The following is an 18,250-nucleotide window of genomic DNA, read 5'->3' as shown; positions in this document are numbered from 1 at the left end:
TGTTAGAACATTCTGCCCTCTAGTGGTAGAATGTTCTAATAGCCTTATAGCCCTTCATAGCTGGGCTTTACCCGCTATTAAAGTCCCTCTCCCTTGTTAAGGGCCCTTGCCTTCGGCTCGGGCCATTAAAGCTGGAGAGGGCCTTTAATAGCTGGTATAACCCTCTACGGCGGGCTATAAGGGTATATTAAAGATCCTCTACATGAATTTTACAGCTGCTATGCAAGTGAGGGCTGACTCTGGCCTAGCTCAACACAGCCCATCCCTCTCAGGGGTTCCCCAACACGTGACTGACTTTGTCCGTGGTCTAGAGGACATTTATAGTTTGTAACATGCATCTGATTCTGCAACGACGCTAGTGGCCCTTTAGAGATTCTGGTATCAGACTGACGTTCATCATCCACATCCTTCCAGCCTTTTACAGGAGCATCTGACCCTAGCTCGTCTTCAGTAAAATTCAGTCACCTTCAGTTGCCATCAATGCACATTAGCAAGAAACTAACCACTCAGCGAGTCCGGCACTGCCGCGCTGTTTTAAGAACCGGTTGGTCATAGGGTGGAGCCCAGGAGCCTCCTCCCCTTTTGCAATTTGATAAGGTCTTTGGATTGTAGGCCGATTGTCCCTCCTGCTGTGCAGAATGACAATTTATCACACTTTAGGGCACTTGTGTATAATATGGGAAGATCTTTTGCACATCTATTCAATTCATATAATCACTCTCTCTCTGACTCTCACTCTGTCTCTTGAGTAAAGGGGCAGTGTCTAATGCCTCTGTCAACACTTTTCCATAATGGATCAGATGCATTGGACCCTCAGATTATCTCAAAAGATTCTCATAAAGCTTCTATAGCACCCACAACATGTAATACTAATTAACTAAGTGCAGAAGGCTCTCACAGATGCACTGGGATATACATGCCAACCCTTTCGATTCAGGTGAGAGACTACTGATTTCAAGGTTAACATTCGGCTTTCTGATTCTTGCATGCAGAAACCTGATTCGGATTACTGAATCATTATCTGCTGGAAACAAGGTGGCTTGAGCTCGGAAATATATATCCTGAGCTAGAACGGATTGCCCTTAATTAGAGGACTGACGTTATATTGCAGGCCGTTCAATCCTCATGGCAGGCTTTGAAAACTAAAATTGTGGAGGTGGGTGCAGACGTGGCACTCCTGCTTGAAGGGCGTGCATGTGAGAAACATCAAGAACAAGTTCAGATGCCATTGGGGCATAATTCATTGTTTGAGAGTCAAACATTTTATAAAATACAGCATAACTGGCGACTTAAATACGGTTGGTCAGATCAACACAGAAGGCCAAAAGGGCAGACAAACAACCTTTCACTGAGCCCACTGCATGGTCTTGTAGGTTATAAGAATGACTAGGGCCTCCCGTCACAGCATCCAGGACCCCGCCTTGCTCTGCTTGTTACGCTACTACATGGCGGCTGTGTTGTCCATTATATCCTGTGCCAGTCTCCCTTTGACAGACAGTAGAAAGGCTTTCTGGGCCAGATGAATATCCTGATGCCTCAGAAAATGTATATGGCTCCAGCTTCCTGCCAGAGACCTGGGCTTCTGATCGCACCCTCTCCCAAATGTCACCTCCCATCAACCAGCAGTGATCTGTCATCACCATGTATTCTGGATGGGGAAGAGAGAGAGGCCTGCTGCAGATAAGGTTGGTGTTTTTCTGCCACCGCTGAAGACTCTGTGCTGTCTCCTGCGATATCTAGATGGAATCTGAGGGGCATCTCTGACACTTGGTCAAATGGGATCTGCTGCTCCACTGCAGAGCCCATATGTGCCATCTGGCATTCAGAATGAGAAGGATGCACAAGGGCAGGAGACCAAGAAGCCACAGACCCATCCTCACTGAGACCTAGAACAATCCAGAAATGTCAGGATCATATCTTGAATGTCCTGGACTCCCAGCGCTGGAGGAAGGCTCTGAATGTCACTGCATTCAGATGTGCCCCAGTAAATGGAAGGCTTTGTGTGGGGTTAGGTGGCCTTTCAACTCCTTGATGGTGAAACCCAAAAATGTCAGAAGTGTGACTGTCTCCAGATTTGACTCCCGACCTCTGGAGATGGGCTGCAACTACCGCCATCACTTTTGTGAACACCGGTGGGGCCAGGGTACAGCCAAAGGAAAACAGGATGAATTGAAAGCGTTCCTGGCCCACCCTGTACCCCCAAGATAATGCCTGTAGGATTGCAGGATGGGTAAAATGAAATGCAAGGAAGTCATCTAGTCTTCTTGGTATGGAACTGACAGGATCTGAGTCAGGGTGAGCATTTTGAACATGTTCTTACTCAGAAAGTTGTTTAGCGGGCAGACGTCCAAAACAGACTAAAGTTCTTAGGAATGTGAAGCACTGAGAGTAGCATTGTCCACCTCTCTCCAAGTCTGCACCTCTTCCATGGCACCTTTGGAAATTTAAAAGCTGACTTACTGCATTATTATTGAGTGCTCCTCCAAAAGTCGGTGGGGTGTGGAGGAAGTGAGGGTCAGGGCAAAGCCCCTATGGACAATCTGCAGAACCCGTCAGTCCGATGTGATGCATCTCTAGCCAGGGAGGAAATGTTGTATTCTTCCTCCAATAATGCGCCTGCGAGGGCGACCTACATGAGCTTGGTAGACATTACAGCAAGGGAGCAAGAACTGAAAGACTGTTGTCCTTGCTGCATGGTATGATTTTAGTTGGAGTCACGCCAATGGTCTTGAAAGGATTCGGCTGGGTGCTGTAATACATGTTTAGAGAGCTGGTGTGGTCTGTAAGAAAGTCCCCTAGAACAACTTCTGAATTTCCTGTATTGGTGGGGAAAATGCTTGACTGGCATCAAGAGCCCCAAGCATTGTGTTGTGGCACGTCTATCCTTGAATCATTCTAGCGGCAAACCAGCCTTTCTCCGAACAGCCTGGAGCCTTTACAGGGCATATCCATTAAGGACAGTTATATGGCTCTCAAAATTCCACTTGATTGCCAGGTGTGTGTATTGAACACAATATTTGTGCCAATAGCTTTGCTACTGCAGTCTGTAGTGTCTAGATGAACTTGGAGCAGATATTTAACTGTGTCTAACTGAAGACCTCTCTGGTTCCCTGGGTCCAAAGGCACTCCAGAAGGATCTCAAAACAACTGTTTGCTGTGAGTTTGAGGACAACCTGGAAAATTCAGCGCATGCCAGGACCAACTGTGGGATCAGATCACACTCAGGGGACATCGAGAGACAGCGATTTTTATAATAGCGCTCTTGTGCCTTCTTGGTAGGCTTTGAGTGTGGATGATGGCGTTGAGCCCCCCTTGGCATTCTTATGCTTGTGTCAAGATTTCGATTTGGAATTACTTGAAGGCTTTGATCTAGAAGTAGAGTGTTTGCATGAGCAGACTCTAAACCAGGACCACGACTTGGAACATGAGCAACGCTAATGCTTCGACTGTGACCTCTTACTATGCTCGGCAACATAGAGTTTTGCCTCTCGGCCCTAAATCACTTTAGGATGCTTGAGGGCAAACTTGTCAGATGACTTACAGTCGTGCCTGGAGCCAAAGCACCATAGAAACTGCTCATACAGGTCATGACCAACTTATACTTTCTTCAGTCTCAACATGATTTGAACCCTGTCGCTTTTGGTGGGGACAATGTTCGCTAGCTGTAAAACATTTTGGGGTTGTAAAAACTGAAGAAGTTGGGAGCAGCTCTCTGAATCCGCATAAAAGGAAAGAATTGATGTTAGTGCTAAGGGGTGACACATGCTTATATATGGCACTGATCGTGTCACTTCCGGGGCAGTACGGAGTCACCAAGGAGCCACATAGCGCCATCTACCAGCGCACTCCAGTACTGCTGAAGAATTCTCCGGATCCATTTTGTGGATATTTTAAAGGTGAGGAATCTCTGGTTAAGAGTATCCATACGAATTGAAAAGATAGTGATGAAAGAAATGTCGTTCATGCATTGACTGTATGTTTTCCATAGCAGGAGAGAATTGTCACAACTGATGATAATGTGAGAATGATGAGAGAAGGAGTTAGCATTAGATTGAGCCTCGATAACAAGTGCCTCGCAAGAGTATGCTGAATTTCTAGCACCCCACAAAATCTGACACCCTGAGGGTTCAGAATTTAGCGGGTGCGATAAATAGCACCTATCCTGTAATGTGCCCTCAAATGGGGCATACCATGCAGATTTTGGTACTTATAGCACCAAATCCACACGTTGTGGTATTTATCAGGCCTTTTCCACCTGTTAAATTCCAGCAGGTTTGACCTGCCAACATTTCTGTGGGAGATGTAGACTTTATTGCACCTGCGCAAACAGGAGTATGCGTGGAGATCATAAAGCAGCAGGGGGCTCGTAATTGAGGCCTGTTTTAAGATGTACTATACAGAAAAGTATTTGCAATGATGGGGGTCTCCATTGGAAGCTGACCTGACATTTCATGTTTTGTATCAATAAATGGTTCTCTGTTGATTGGTTTTATACGTGTGTTTCCTTCGCAACAGAAAACATGGAGTCAATTGTTGTTCGTAATGATTTATTGCAAAATTCCAAAAAAGGTTTACATTAATTAAAGACAGACTTAAGCTTAAAGACTATAGACCTGATTAAAGTCAGTGGTAAAGAGAAGTCCTTCTATCTCTAGGGGACGGGTAAAATTCAGATGAGAAAGTACAAGCAGAATTTCCTTAACAATATTGTTCTTATGATGAAGACAAATGTTTTTATATCACTATGCTTCCAAAGCAGGCCCTGTGTTAAGAAATTCCAAGGCTGTGAATTAACTGAGTTCCTTGCTTCAGTGACCGATTGTCCAGCTGTTTCCTGCTGTGACGTCTGTTCAGTGAGAGTTTTGCATTAGGACTCCAGTGTTTGTCTTGTGATTACTCAGCCAACCTAGAAAAGATCGGAGTCAATGAGGACAATCGTCCAGTACATAGTATTTTAAGAGCAAAGTGAGCTAATGTATAATCCTCATGTATAATGATATCAATCAATCAATCGGGGGTTTATAAAGCGCACTACTCACCCGGGAGGGTCTCAAGGCGTTGGACATTACAACGATATTAACCTTAGCAGGTTCAAAACCCACCTGCAAGATGCAATATGTCCTTGCGCATTTTTGCCACAGACTCTCTGACTCAGAGCCTGTCAATAACTACCTGTGCCTACCTTCTTTCTTGGACAACACAACTCAAATATTTGGCAATGCTACCAAAAATAGTCATTCAGTTTAAATAAAACAATTTGAATATATTTTATGTGAATAGGACTGAGTATATGCATGTTGTAGGGTCAAATAGCCCTTCCTTCCTACACACAAAAACAGAGATAGATCAAATATAAACATTCTATATTCAATTAGCTCTTTGAATGTGTAAAATTAAGATTTATATAGTGCAACAGCGATCTAAAGTGGTATCCCAGGGGACTAATATTAATCGCACAGCGTCAGATGTACGCATATCTCATTTCTTCAACAAAACGTAATGTAACATTATGTGGTGTGTGGTGGATCTCTACAGCCACATGTTCCTCCTGGGACCAATGATATCCCCAGGATAGGGAGTTGTTCCCTGACAATCTGGGGGACATGAGGACTGGTAAGCCTAAAGCAAAATATGAGCAATGGATGAAAGGGTGATGTGTGCTGCATGCAGTGCCCCATGAGCTCCAATCTATGTAGACCTTTGTTTCCACCTAGAGTTTTTGATCAGTGTGGAGTAGGCTTCAGTTGTTTACAAACGAGCACATACCAACATGCTGTGTGCAAGCTGCTTTACCACTCCAAAGAAGGCAAATCAAGAAATAGTTTTCAGATATGGAGATCACCTAGACCTTCTAGAACCAACCTTTTTAAGACACGCATAAGCCCTTATTTGGTGATTCGCAGGCAAACGAGGCTCTACCAGCTTCTTCACCTGCGACGTTACGGAGAGTGGGATTAGGTCCTAATTCCCTGTTCCATGAGATCTACTCACAGTCGGTGACGGTGACACAAGCTGTCCTAGTCTTAGAGGCTTTCTTCGTGGCCCTTATCCTATCAGAGTAACAGCAACACCGCCGGCTGGATGATACCATGTCTTTGAAGACAACTTCCCCTCTTTCACCACTTCATTAGGGCACGTACTAAGGAATGTATGCATTGTGTAGTTTTGTACAGAGCTGAAATAGACAGCCACGACTCCTTTGCTAAGATAAGTCCCAGAATTAATGTCAGTAGTAATAGAATGATAGCATCCATCACCATTCATTTTTTGACAGGTGGGAACGCCCCCCGGAAGTGACGTAGGAGCCGGAAGTCCCGCCCCGGAAGTCCCGCCCCGGAAGTCCGGGGCCGGAAGTCCCTCCCCGGAAGTCCAGTGCCAGAAGTCCATGGCCGGAAGTCCATGGCCGGGAGTCCAGGGACCGAAGTCCAGGCACTGAGGGTCGGCCCCTGAAGGGCAGCCCCTAAGGGGTCCAGGTGTAGTGTGAGTACCCTGCACACTGGAATTAATGGCTGTGCAGGTGTGCCATAGGTGTAGAGTGATGGTGTGGGGATGCCTAGGGCTAGCTGCAAGGCAGGCAGTAGGTCCTGCTAGGTGTGTTTAGGGTTGTGGGATGGATGAGCAGAGACTTACGTGTGGGTGCCATGTTGGTTGGGCAAGGCGGGACATGTCTGGGCATGCAGGGACATGTCTGGGCATTTTCAGCCGGTAGCTGCGACTGCAGGCTGGTGTTGCTTGAGCAGCAGCGAGGTCCATCTGTGGAATGGGAGCCCTAGAGTGTTGCTGGGTCTTTTTTGAGGTAGGCCAGCCCCCTAGGAGGCGTGGCTGATGCCTAGGGAGTTCCTGAATGGTGGTCTCTGATGTAGGGGCGTAGCCATAGCAGGCCAAGGGCAGGAATTCCATTGGCCCCAGAAGCGGCGGGAAGCTAGACTGTTGGTTTGCTGGGGCAGTAATTTTGCCGCCTAATTTTTAAAAGTCTGGACTGTGAAATGCCAGTAGTTATGAAAATAAAAAATCAATGAAGACAAGTGTTGTGCAATTATGGCTTCTTTCTACGTGGGAGTAATGTGTTAGGGATGATAATCATGGACAGTATGTAAACCAGCAGCTGTGGGCAGTGTAACATGCCTGGGCACTGCTTTGTAATATGGGGAATTGTGCTGCAGCAAGCCTAGACATGTAGTTTTCCAATGCAATATTTTGCACAGCCTATCTGTACATTCTCTGGTGTAAAATGATGCCAGTTATGAAAAGGAAAATAAAGAAAATAAAAAATCAATGAAGACAAGTGTTATGCAAATGTGGCTTCTTTCTCAGAGGGAGTAATGTGTTAGGGGTGATAAACAGGGGCCAGTATGTAAGACAGCTGGGGGCTGTGTAACAGCCCCGTGCATGATTCTTTAACAGGTTAATGTGTTGTCACAAACGTAGACGGTAAGGTTGGTGGTGCAACATCATACACAGCCAAAGTTGAAAGTCTCTGATGTAAAGGACACTAATTATGAAAAGAAAAAATAAATAAAGTCCTGTGTTATGCAACTGAGGCTTTAGCTCGACGTGTGAGTGTGGAGACATGGCTGAGAAATATGACATTCTTATGCAGCAGGCGTTAGAGTTCAGCAACATGTACAGGCATATGCCACAGCCCAGAAAGGGTTGGCTGGTGCAAGGTCCACAAAAGGCGGCAAACCACCAGTCATGGAGATGTAACAGGGCGAAAAAAATGCTGCTGCAGTCCAGAAAGAGCGGGATGAACCAGAGTTTCATAAGAGCTGCAAAACTAAAATGTAAGTTTGCTGGTGTAACATTTTCAGCGCCTAATTTTAAACCGCCTAAAAGACTGCTAAGACATGAAGAGGCTGCTACGTGGGAGTCAGCTGTCAGGGACTGATAAGAACGACCGTCTTGTGAAAGAGTGGCGCGAAATGTGCACATGGGGCTCTTAGGCGGGGACAGTGCATACGAGGGGCAGTGAAAGTATGACATTTTAAAGGCGCTCTTTTACATCTAGGAGTGTGCAGAGGAAAAATTGAAATAGGGACGTAACTACACTTGCACTCTGAAATTTGTTGGAGCACCTAATTATATCTTTGCGAGTAAACAGGCTTTGGCAGAAGACTACAGAGTTAACATGGCGCAGAGGGGAAACAGCCACGCTGATGAAGCACACGTTATACTTAATGTAAGTAGCTATGGATTTTGTTTTTATTCTATAAGGCAGTTCTGGTATTTGTTAAAAACTTTAGACAAGGAATACCTGTAAAATAAGCATGCATATAGGTATTATTGTAGTACTATGTCATAGAGACCTAACAGCTTTAAGAGGGTAAAAATTACAAAATAAAACAATGCCTTTTATACACATACTTTTATATGTTGGTGGTCTCCGGCGTCTGCTGTATTACAAGGGGCCAGTTGTGGTAGGTGCACTGGTAGCTGCTCTGCGCACTTGTTCTACCCCAGACACTACATTTTATTGACTGATTGTTTCTCCTGCTTTATCTTCTGGGAGCACACTCCTCAGCATACTGATACCCAATATTTACTTAACACAGCTAGCATTCCAGTACTTGTAGTGCTGGCTATTCTCAGTCTCATACTGCTTAGGGGCAGTACAGTAATGTTATTGGGAAATCGACAATGACAATACTTCCTATCAACATTCTATGCATGTTTGCATTCATTTGAGAAGACTACTGATGTTTTCAGGGTGAGTGGGCCATGATGCTGTTAGTCTAGTACATTTGTATTTACAGAAGCCAGGATACAAAGTGCACATCCGAGGGCTCAGACAACACCATTGCATTTAACAATTACAGACATGGCATTACATTCCTCATCACCCTGCCATTGCATCCCCTTATTTGGCACCTCTGATAGCCTCCTCGTGATTTTCTTCTGTTCAATCCATTGCAGTATTGACAACACTTGTTTATTGTAGTTTTACTGCTTTGAGTCCATGTCTCATGGATACACAGGTTTTGCTCTCTTGATCTCAGTTGCAAAAATTGTACTCTGTCGACCATTCTTTGCAGTGGCTAATTTGTAAAAAATAAGTGCTGGGGCGCTTGTCAGGAGGCAGCTTGCACCAGCCCATTTCTACTTTTAGCACCGCCTAAAACAGAACCAACTACTAACCACGAAAGTGGGGAGAGGATGTGGCGTAATGGCCAGAGTTGCTGACTTCGGCACAGGGGAACCAGGTTTGAGCCACGGCATCGGCTCAACATCCTGCGATTCCGGACAAATCACTTAATATCCCTAGGCATAAGTGAATCTGTCCTTAACTGGTGCTAATGAAAAGCACTGGTGTTGATGATTAAGCGCCGGCTGAGCACTGGAAAACAACGGCTCAAATTAAGCACTGATTCTTCTGCTTCTTTGTGCTAGAGCTAAAACATATATGAACCTGTCTATCTGTGGAAGCTATTCTTAAATGAAAGTGCCTTGAAGTACAGGTACTGAGGCAGGAGGACAGATCCATACTCCCATACACAGAGTATACTCCTTGTGTTGTACATTCCCAAAGGTGCCATCCAGTGTAGATAGAAAAACACGAACCTCTTTTTGTGCACACCTATATCACTCACAATTACCAACAACTGGCGCCCCCCGGGTGTTGGAACTAGGGGTGCAGCAGGTGCTACAGCACCCCCAGACCTGGAAGGAGTTAAGAAAGGTGATGGAAAACAGTGAAGCCTTTCAATCTGTGAAATTTTCAAACAGCATTAGCTGTGTGCTCAAAAGCAGTGAAAGATCAACGGAAATTAAGGAGAGCCCAGAGAACAAAGGTATGCAACTCTTTTGAGAGGGTGATATCAGATTACAAGAACGAGGCACATGAAAGGTACTAGTGTAACCAATAGCCCCTTTTTAAAGTTTTGCCAACATCGCAAATAAGAATCATTTGAGTCTTTTAATTGGGAAATGTGGAGACAGACATGTGTTAAAGTATGGTGCGAAAACAAACCAATCCACAAATTATTTTACCTTTGCGTGCATGCATGGCTTAAACCACTCTGATTTATTAATGGTCTCTTCTAACTAACTCATTTCTTTAATATTTTTTTTTAAAATAAATTTACACAATGTATTCACATGTTTCATAATATCGCACCATAATGCAAACTGAACCACATTTTCACTAAAAAAGGTCTCCGACTATCATTCACCCTCTTTCATCCCTTCAGCTCCCCACTTAATACTTTTTGTTATGCTCATTTGATACACTTGCTTGTTCAGTATCAGCAGGATGCTCTTAGAACACCTACAGTTTTAGCGTGCTGAAGCCCCTGGCCAGCATTCTGAATCAGAAAAGTGTTCTAGCATCACTGATGGCTTTTCAGAGCTCATGTGACATTGTTCACCAGATGACCCCTTTCAAGTTCCCTGGGAAGCAGATCCTACGTTGGTTTATGGCGTAGAGCACTACTGCGGATGAGTCTAGACCTTCCATATTCTAGATGACAGAAGATTTTTGTTTTCCAAATCCTCGTGCAATTAAAAGTGTCTCAGACCAAGGTAGACATCCCTCCATCACCATAACGACCTTTAAAATCTACATACTTAGTGTGTCAAAATAGGACTTTCTATGGTGTATTGAGCCGAAGAAGAAAATGGACTTTGATATCCAGAAAGCGAGGAAGTAAACTTGATACTGTGTTAGTAGCAACCGTGTAAATAGGAAATAACTCTTTGTTATGTTATGGTAGGTGTTTTTATTTAGCCACCCTACACTGTTTACATGGTCTGTTAACACCCTTAAGTGTTATGGCAGTTTGCTCTCCAACAGAAGGTTCATTTATTGGGGAAATCAGACTTGTGTATTCCTGATTTGTTGTCAGTGTGTTTGTGGGGGCTTTGCTCAATTTGCACTGTGGTGGTGCGTCTGTATCCCTGAGCCTCGAGTTTATTGTTTGTCTATTTGTGGATGTAAACAAGCAGATGCCTCTGGGTGAGGGCTGTGTGGTTTGCATTATATTTTTATATAATACTACAGCTCTGTTTGGCCCAGCAGTGTGAGGTTTTGCTGGAAGAGTTTTGCCATAATAGACAGATGGTTTATACTAGATGTTGAACACCCTCATTTTCTGTGTAAGACTTGTGTCTTGCTGTAACTTGTGTAAAGAAGCAGGTTGGTATGGTTTAGACTGATGTGTTGTTGCAGTGGGGGGTGTAGGTTGGTGTGGGGAGTCAAGTGTGGTTTTGGCTATTGTACTACAATGAATTGTATAGTAATTACATTGCAATTTAGGCTCAGGGATACAAAGTCTGCATTCTTACCTTTTTTTGTAAGATGGAAGATGGTACTTTAGGGTGTACTTTGGGTTTAGCAGCTGATAGTCTAACTAAGGCAATATTTTTTGCACTGCCATTTTGTGCATATCTAGCAGTCTGGCCGTGAAGTCCATTTGAAAAGCTTGCTTTCTTGTAGGGCCTTTTGAAAATACTATTTAAGAGCTATTGAAAATGTCTTTGACCTACTGCCACTTGGTACACTGGTGGATCCACAACGGAAGCATCTTCAATCCCACTTCTACCACTACCTGAACATGAGTAGAAGGGGTGACACACTAATTGTAAATGTAATTATATAATTAATTAACTCTGTTTCAAGTATAACGTGGTCTTGTACTCAGACTGCTATGTTTTCCGGGATCCTAAAATAAGTTAAGGGGTTTTTGTTGTTCTGCTACATGATAACAGCATTCACCACAGCCCTCTCAAAAACACCTCCAGACTATACAATATCAACCTGCATCACTGCCTCCCACAAAACATCACCAGCGCAGCCAATTCCATACCATACTACATCATCATGACACCTGGCACACAATATAATCAGTAAGCTTAACACCACACTATAATGTGTTCCGCACAATGCAACTCGCATCACAAAACGTTAGTCCAGATCAATTCTCACCTTACCGGATAGCACCCAGATGCTGGGGAACAAGGGTGAAATCCTAACTGAGGCCACCATCCGTCATCTCACACAACAACTCTACACTGCAACCCCTCACTACAACCATATACCCCGTCATGTTGCCGTACCTCACATAACCCTCGTTGACTTCATACCTTCACACAGGACCATACATTCTATGGTATACAACACAACACACCCTACTGTGCCACTACACACCTCCCTGTTCACCATACCACATATGCCACATAGCAACACAAAACCTAACACCATACTAATGTACACCACACCAATCTACACAACACCAAATCGCAACATCCTACACATTGCACCATTGGATACAAGTATACTTATAAAAGATTATAACATCCCACACTTTATACCAAGCCACATTACATGCTATCATATTGCACACCACGCACCCATCAACCCCACCCATAGTTCCCTATGGTTCCACATCAGTCTACACCACACCATGAAGCATACATGCCATTTAATACCACAACTATCCATATAAGAGCAATTATATGAAACATTACAGCACAGCAGGACTATACAACAACAAAGTTCACTTATTACATATCACCACACCGCACCACCGAACACACCAACATGCCACACAAGACAATCTCATATTGCACTATTCCACTTCAGTCTATCTCACTACAGCACATTATATCATGTACCAACATATTCCATCATGTCACATCATCACTTTTCAAGACCACACCTCTCAGTACCATACCGCTCTCAACACACATAATACCACACCATGCCACACTTTCTCAGACTTTTGCACACCATATCATTACGTCTCACCGTAAAGGTCTGTGTACCACATCACCAAATGCCACATAACACCATACCTCACCGCACCACACTAAATTACAATATAATAACTATACAACCCTATGTAGTACAATAGCCAAGATCACACTTGACTCCACACACCACCCTATACCACCCACTGCAACACCACATCAGTCTAAACCATACCAACCTGCTTCTTTACATAAGTTACAACAAGACACAAATCTGACACAGAAAATGAGGGTGTTCAACATCTAGTATGAACCATCTATCTATTATGGCAACACTCTTCCCATCACTTTGCCACACCTCACAGCACCCTTGTTGAGTTCATAACTCCATACAGCACCATACATTCTATAGTGTACAACACAACACACCCTACTGGACCACAACACCCCTCCTTGTTCACCATACCACATATGCCACATAGCAACACAAAATCTAACACCACACTAATGTACATCACACCAATCTACACCACACCAAAATGCAACATCCAACACATTGCACCACCGGATACAAGTATAGTTATACCAGATTACAACATCCCACACTTTATACCAAGCCACATCACATGCTATCATATTGCTCTGCACCCATCAACCCCTCCCATAGTTCCCTATGGTTCCACATCAGACTACACCACATCATGCAGTATACAAGCCATTCAATACCACAACTACCCATATAAGAGCAATTACATTGCACATCACAGCACAGCAGAACTATACAACAACAAAGTTCACTTAGTACATATCACCACACCGCACCACAGAACACACCATCATACCACACAAGACAATCTCATATTGCACCACTCCACTTGAGTCTACCTCACTACAGCACATTATATCATACACCAACATATTCCATCATGTCACATCATCAATTTTCAACGCCACATCTCTCAGTACCACACCACTCTCAGCACACACAATACCACACCATACCACACTTTCTCAGACTTTGGCACACCATATCATTACGTCTCACCCTAAAGGTCTGTGTACCACATCACCAAATGCCACATAACACCATACCTCACCTTACTACACTAAATTGCAATGTAATTACTATACAACCCAATATAGTACAATAGCCAAAACCACACTTGACTCCCCACAAAACCCTACACCGCCCACTGCAACACCACCTCAGTCTAAACCATACCAACCGGCTTCTTTACACAAGTTACAGCAAGACACAAGTCAGACACAGAAAATGAGGTTGTTCAACATCTAGTATAAACCATCTATCTATTATGGCAAAATTCTTCCCGTCACGCTACCGCCCCTCACAGCATCCTCCTTGACTTAATACCTCCACACAGGACCATACATTCTATGGTATACAACCCACCCTACTGTACCGCAACACACCTCTCTGTTCACCATACCATATAAGCCACATAGCACCACAAAATCTAACACCACACTATTGTACACCACACCAAAATGCACCACACCAAAATGCAACATCCTACACATTGCACCACCGGATACAAGTATACTTATACCAGATTACAACATCCTACACTTTATACCACGCCACATCACAGGCTATCATATTGCACCCCACCCCTCTATCAACCCCTCCCATAGTTCCCTATGGTTCCACATCAGACTACACCACACCATGCAGTAAACGTGCCCTTCAATACCACAACTATCCATATAAGAGCAATTACATTGTACATCACAGCACAGCAGAACTATACAACAACAAAGTACACTCAGTACATATCACCACACCGCACCTGCGTACACCAACATACCACACAAGACAATCTCATATTGCACCACTCCACTTCAGTCTACCTCACTACAGCTCATACACTAACATATGCCATCATGTCACGTCACCAATTTTCAACACCACATCTCTCAGTACCACACCACTCTCAACACACTCAATACCACACCATGCCACACTTACTCAGACTTTGGCATACCATATCATTACATCTCACCTTAAAGGTCTGTGTACCACATCACCAAATGCTTCATAACACCATACCTTACCTTAGCACACTAAATTGCAATGTAATTACTATACAATTCATTGTAGTACAATAGCCAAAACCACACATGACTCCCCACACCAACCTACACCCCCCACTGCAACAACACATCAGTCTAAACCATACCAACCTGCTTCTTTACACAAGTTACAGCAAGACACAAGTCTTACACAGAAAATGAGGGTGTTCAACATCTAGTATAAACCATCTGTCTATTATGGCAAAACTCTTCCAGCAAAACCTCACACTGCTGGGCCAAACAGAGCTGTAGTATTATATAAAAATATAATGCAAACCACACAGCCCTCACCCAGAGGCATCTGCTTGTTTACATCCACAAATAGACAAACAATAAACTCGAGGCTCAGGGATACAGACGCACCACCACAGTGCAAATTGAGCAAAGCCCCCACAAACACACTGACAACAAATCAGGAATACACAAGTCTGATTTCCCCAATAAATGAACCTTCTGTTGGAGAGCAAACTGCCATAACACTTAAGGGTGTTAACAGACCATGTAAACAGTGTAGGGTGGCTAAATAAAAACACCTACCATAACATAACAAAGAGTTATTTCCTATTTACACGGTTGCTACTAACACAGTATCAGGTTTACTTCCTCGCTTTCTGGATATCAAAGTCCATTTTCTTCTTCGGCTCAATACACCATAGAAAGTCCTATTTTGACACACTAAGTATGTAGATTTTAAAGGTCGTTATGGTGATGGAGGGATGTCTACCTTGGTCTGAGACACTTTTAATTGCACGAGGATTTGGAAAACAAAAATCTTCTGTCATCTAGAATATGGAAGGTCTAGACTCATCCGCAGTAGTGCTCTACGCCATAAACCAACGTAGGATCTGCTTCCCAGGGAACTTGAAAGGGGTCATCTGGTGAACAATGTCACATGAGCTCTGAAAAGCCATCAGTGATGCTAGAACACTTTTCTGATTCAGATTGCTGGCCAGGGGCTTCAGCACGCTAAAACTGTAGGTGTTCTAAGAGCATCCTGCTGTTACTGAACAAGCAAGTGTATCAAATGAGCATAACAAAAAGTATTAAGTGGGGAGCTGAAGGGATGAAAGAGGGTGAATGATAGTCGGAGACCTTTTTAGTGAAAATGTGGTTCAGTTTGCATTATGGTGCGATATTATGAAACATGTGAATACATTGTGTCAATTTATTTAAAAAAAAAAAATATTAAAGAATTGAGTTAGTTAGAAGAGACCATTAATAAATCAGAGTGGTTTTAGCCATGCATGCACGCAAGGGTAAAATAATTTGTGGATTGGTTTGTTTTCGCACCATACTTTAACACATGTCTGTCTCCACATTTCCCAATTAAAAGACTCAAATGATTCTTATTTGCGATGTTGGCAAAACTTTAAAAAGGAGCTATTGGTTGCACTAGTACCTTTCATGTGCCTCGTTCTTGTAATCTGATATCACCCTCTCAAAAGAGTGGCATACCTTTGTTCTCTGGGCTCTCCTTAATTTCCGTTGATCTTTCACTGCTTTTGAGCACACAGCTAATGCTGTTTGAAAATTTCACAGATTGAAAGGCTTCACTGTTTTCCATCACCTTTCTTAACTCCTTCCAGGTCTGGGGGTGCTGTAGCACCTGCTGCACCCCTAGTTCCAACACCCGGGGTGCGCCAGTTGTTGGTAATTGTGAGTGATATAGGTGTGCACAAAAAGAGTTTCGTGTTTTTCTATCTACACTGGATGGCACCTTTGGGAATGTACAACACAAGGAGTATACTCTGTGTATGGGAGTATGGATCTGTCCTCCTGCCTCAGTACCTGTACTTCAAGGCACTTTCATTTAGGAATAGCTTCCACAGATAGACAGGTTCATATATGTTTTAGCTCTAGCACAAAGAAGCAGAAGAATCAGTGCTTAATTTGAGCCGTTGTTTTCCAGTGCTCAGTCGGCGCTTAATCATCAACACCAGTGCTTTTCATTAGCACCAGTTAAGGACAGATTCACTTATGCCTAGGGATATTAAGTGATTTGTCCGGAATCGCAGGATGTTGAGCCGATGCCGTGGCTCAAACCTGGTTCCCCTGTGCCGAAGTCAGCAACTCTGGCCATTACGCCACATCCTCTCCCCACTTTCGTGGTTAGTAGTTGGTTCTGTTTTAGGCGGTGCTAAAAGTAGAAATGGGCTGGTGCAAGCTGCCTCCTGACAAGCGCCCCTGCACTTATTTTTTACAAATTAACCACTGCAAAGAATGGTCGACAGAGTACAATTTTTGCAACTGAGATCAAGAGAGCATAACCTGTGTATCCATGAGACATGGACTCAAAGCAGTAAAACTACAATAAACAAGTGTTGTCAATACTGCAATGGATTGAACAGAAGAAAATCACGAGGAGGCTATCAGAGGTGCCAAATAAGGGGATGCAATGGCAGGGTGATGAGGAATGTAATGCCATGTCTGTAATTGTTAAATGCAATGGTGTTGTCTGAGCCCTCGGATGTGCACTTTGTATCCTGGCTTCTGTAAATACAAATGTACTAGACTAACAGCATCATGGCCCACTCACCCTGAAAACATCAGTAGTCTTCTCAAATGAATGCAAACATGCATAGAATGTTGATAGGAAGTATTGTCATTGTCGATTTCCCAATAATATTACTGTACTGCCCTTAAGCAGTATGAGACTGAGAATAGCCAGCACTACAAGTACTGGAATGCTAGCTGTGTTAAGTAAAGATTGGGTATCAGTATGCTGAGGAGTGTGCTCCCAGAAGATAAAGCAGGAGAAACAATCAGTCAATAAAATGTAGTGTCTGGGGTAGAACAAGTGCGCAGAGCAGCAACCAGTGCACCTACCACAACTGGCCCCTTGTAATACAGCAGACGCCGGAGACCACCAACATATAAAAGTATGTGTATAAAAGGCATTGTTTTATTTTGTAATTTTTACCCTCTTAAAGCTGTTAGGTCTCTATGACATAGTACTACAATAATACCTATATGCATGCTTATTTTACAGTTATTCCTTGTCTAAAGTTTTTAACAAATACCAGAACTGCCTTATAGAATAAAAACAAAATCCATAGCTACTTACATTAAGTATAACGTGTGCTTCATCAGCGTGGCTGTTTCCCCTCTGCGCCATGTTAACTCTGTAGTCTTCTGCCAAAGCCTGTTTACTCGCAAAGATATAATTAGGTGCTCCAACAAATTTCAGAGTGCAAGTGTAGTTACGTCCCTATTTCAATTTTTCCTCTGCACACTCCTAGATGTTTAAGAGCGCCTTTAAAATGTCATACTTTCACTGCCCCTCGTATGCACTGTCCCCGCCTAAGAGCCCCATGTGCACATTTCGCGCCACTCTTTCACAAGACGGTCGTTCTTATCAGTCCCTGACAGCTGACTCCCACGTAGAAGCCTCTTCGTGTCTTAGCAGTCTTTTAGGCGGTTTAAAATTAGGCGCTGAAAATGTTACACCAGCAAACTTACATTTTAGTTTTGCAGC

At 43.5% G+C, this 18,250-nt stretch overlaps 1 protein-coding gene across 1 annotated transcript in view; it reads right to left on the bottom strand.

Annotated features, from left to right (window-relative positions):
- Positions 1-4,533: 4,533 nt before the first annotated feature.
- Positions 4,534-18,250, bottom strand: part of LOC144823781 (interferon alpha-inducible protein 27, mitochondrial-like) — a 64,810-nt gene continuing 51,093 nt past the window's right edge. The window contains exon 6 of the mRNA XM_078682608.1: positions 4,534-4,906. The gene's annotated coding sequence lies outside the window, so the exon portion shown is untranslated. The remainder of the gene's footprint in view (positions 4,907-18,250) is intronic.

Source organism: Lissotriton helveticus, chromosome 3_1 (assembly GCF_964261635.1).
Source record: "Lissotriton helveticus chromosome 3_1, aLisHel1.1, whole genome shotgun sequence".
In the NCBI taxonomy this organism is placed as follows: Eukaryota; Metazoa; Chordata; class Amphibia; order Caudata; family Salamandridae; genus Lissotriton; species Lissotriton helveticus.
This window is presented reverse-complemented; position numbering and strand designations above follow the sequence as displayed.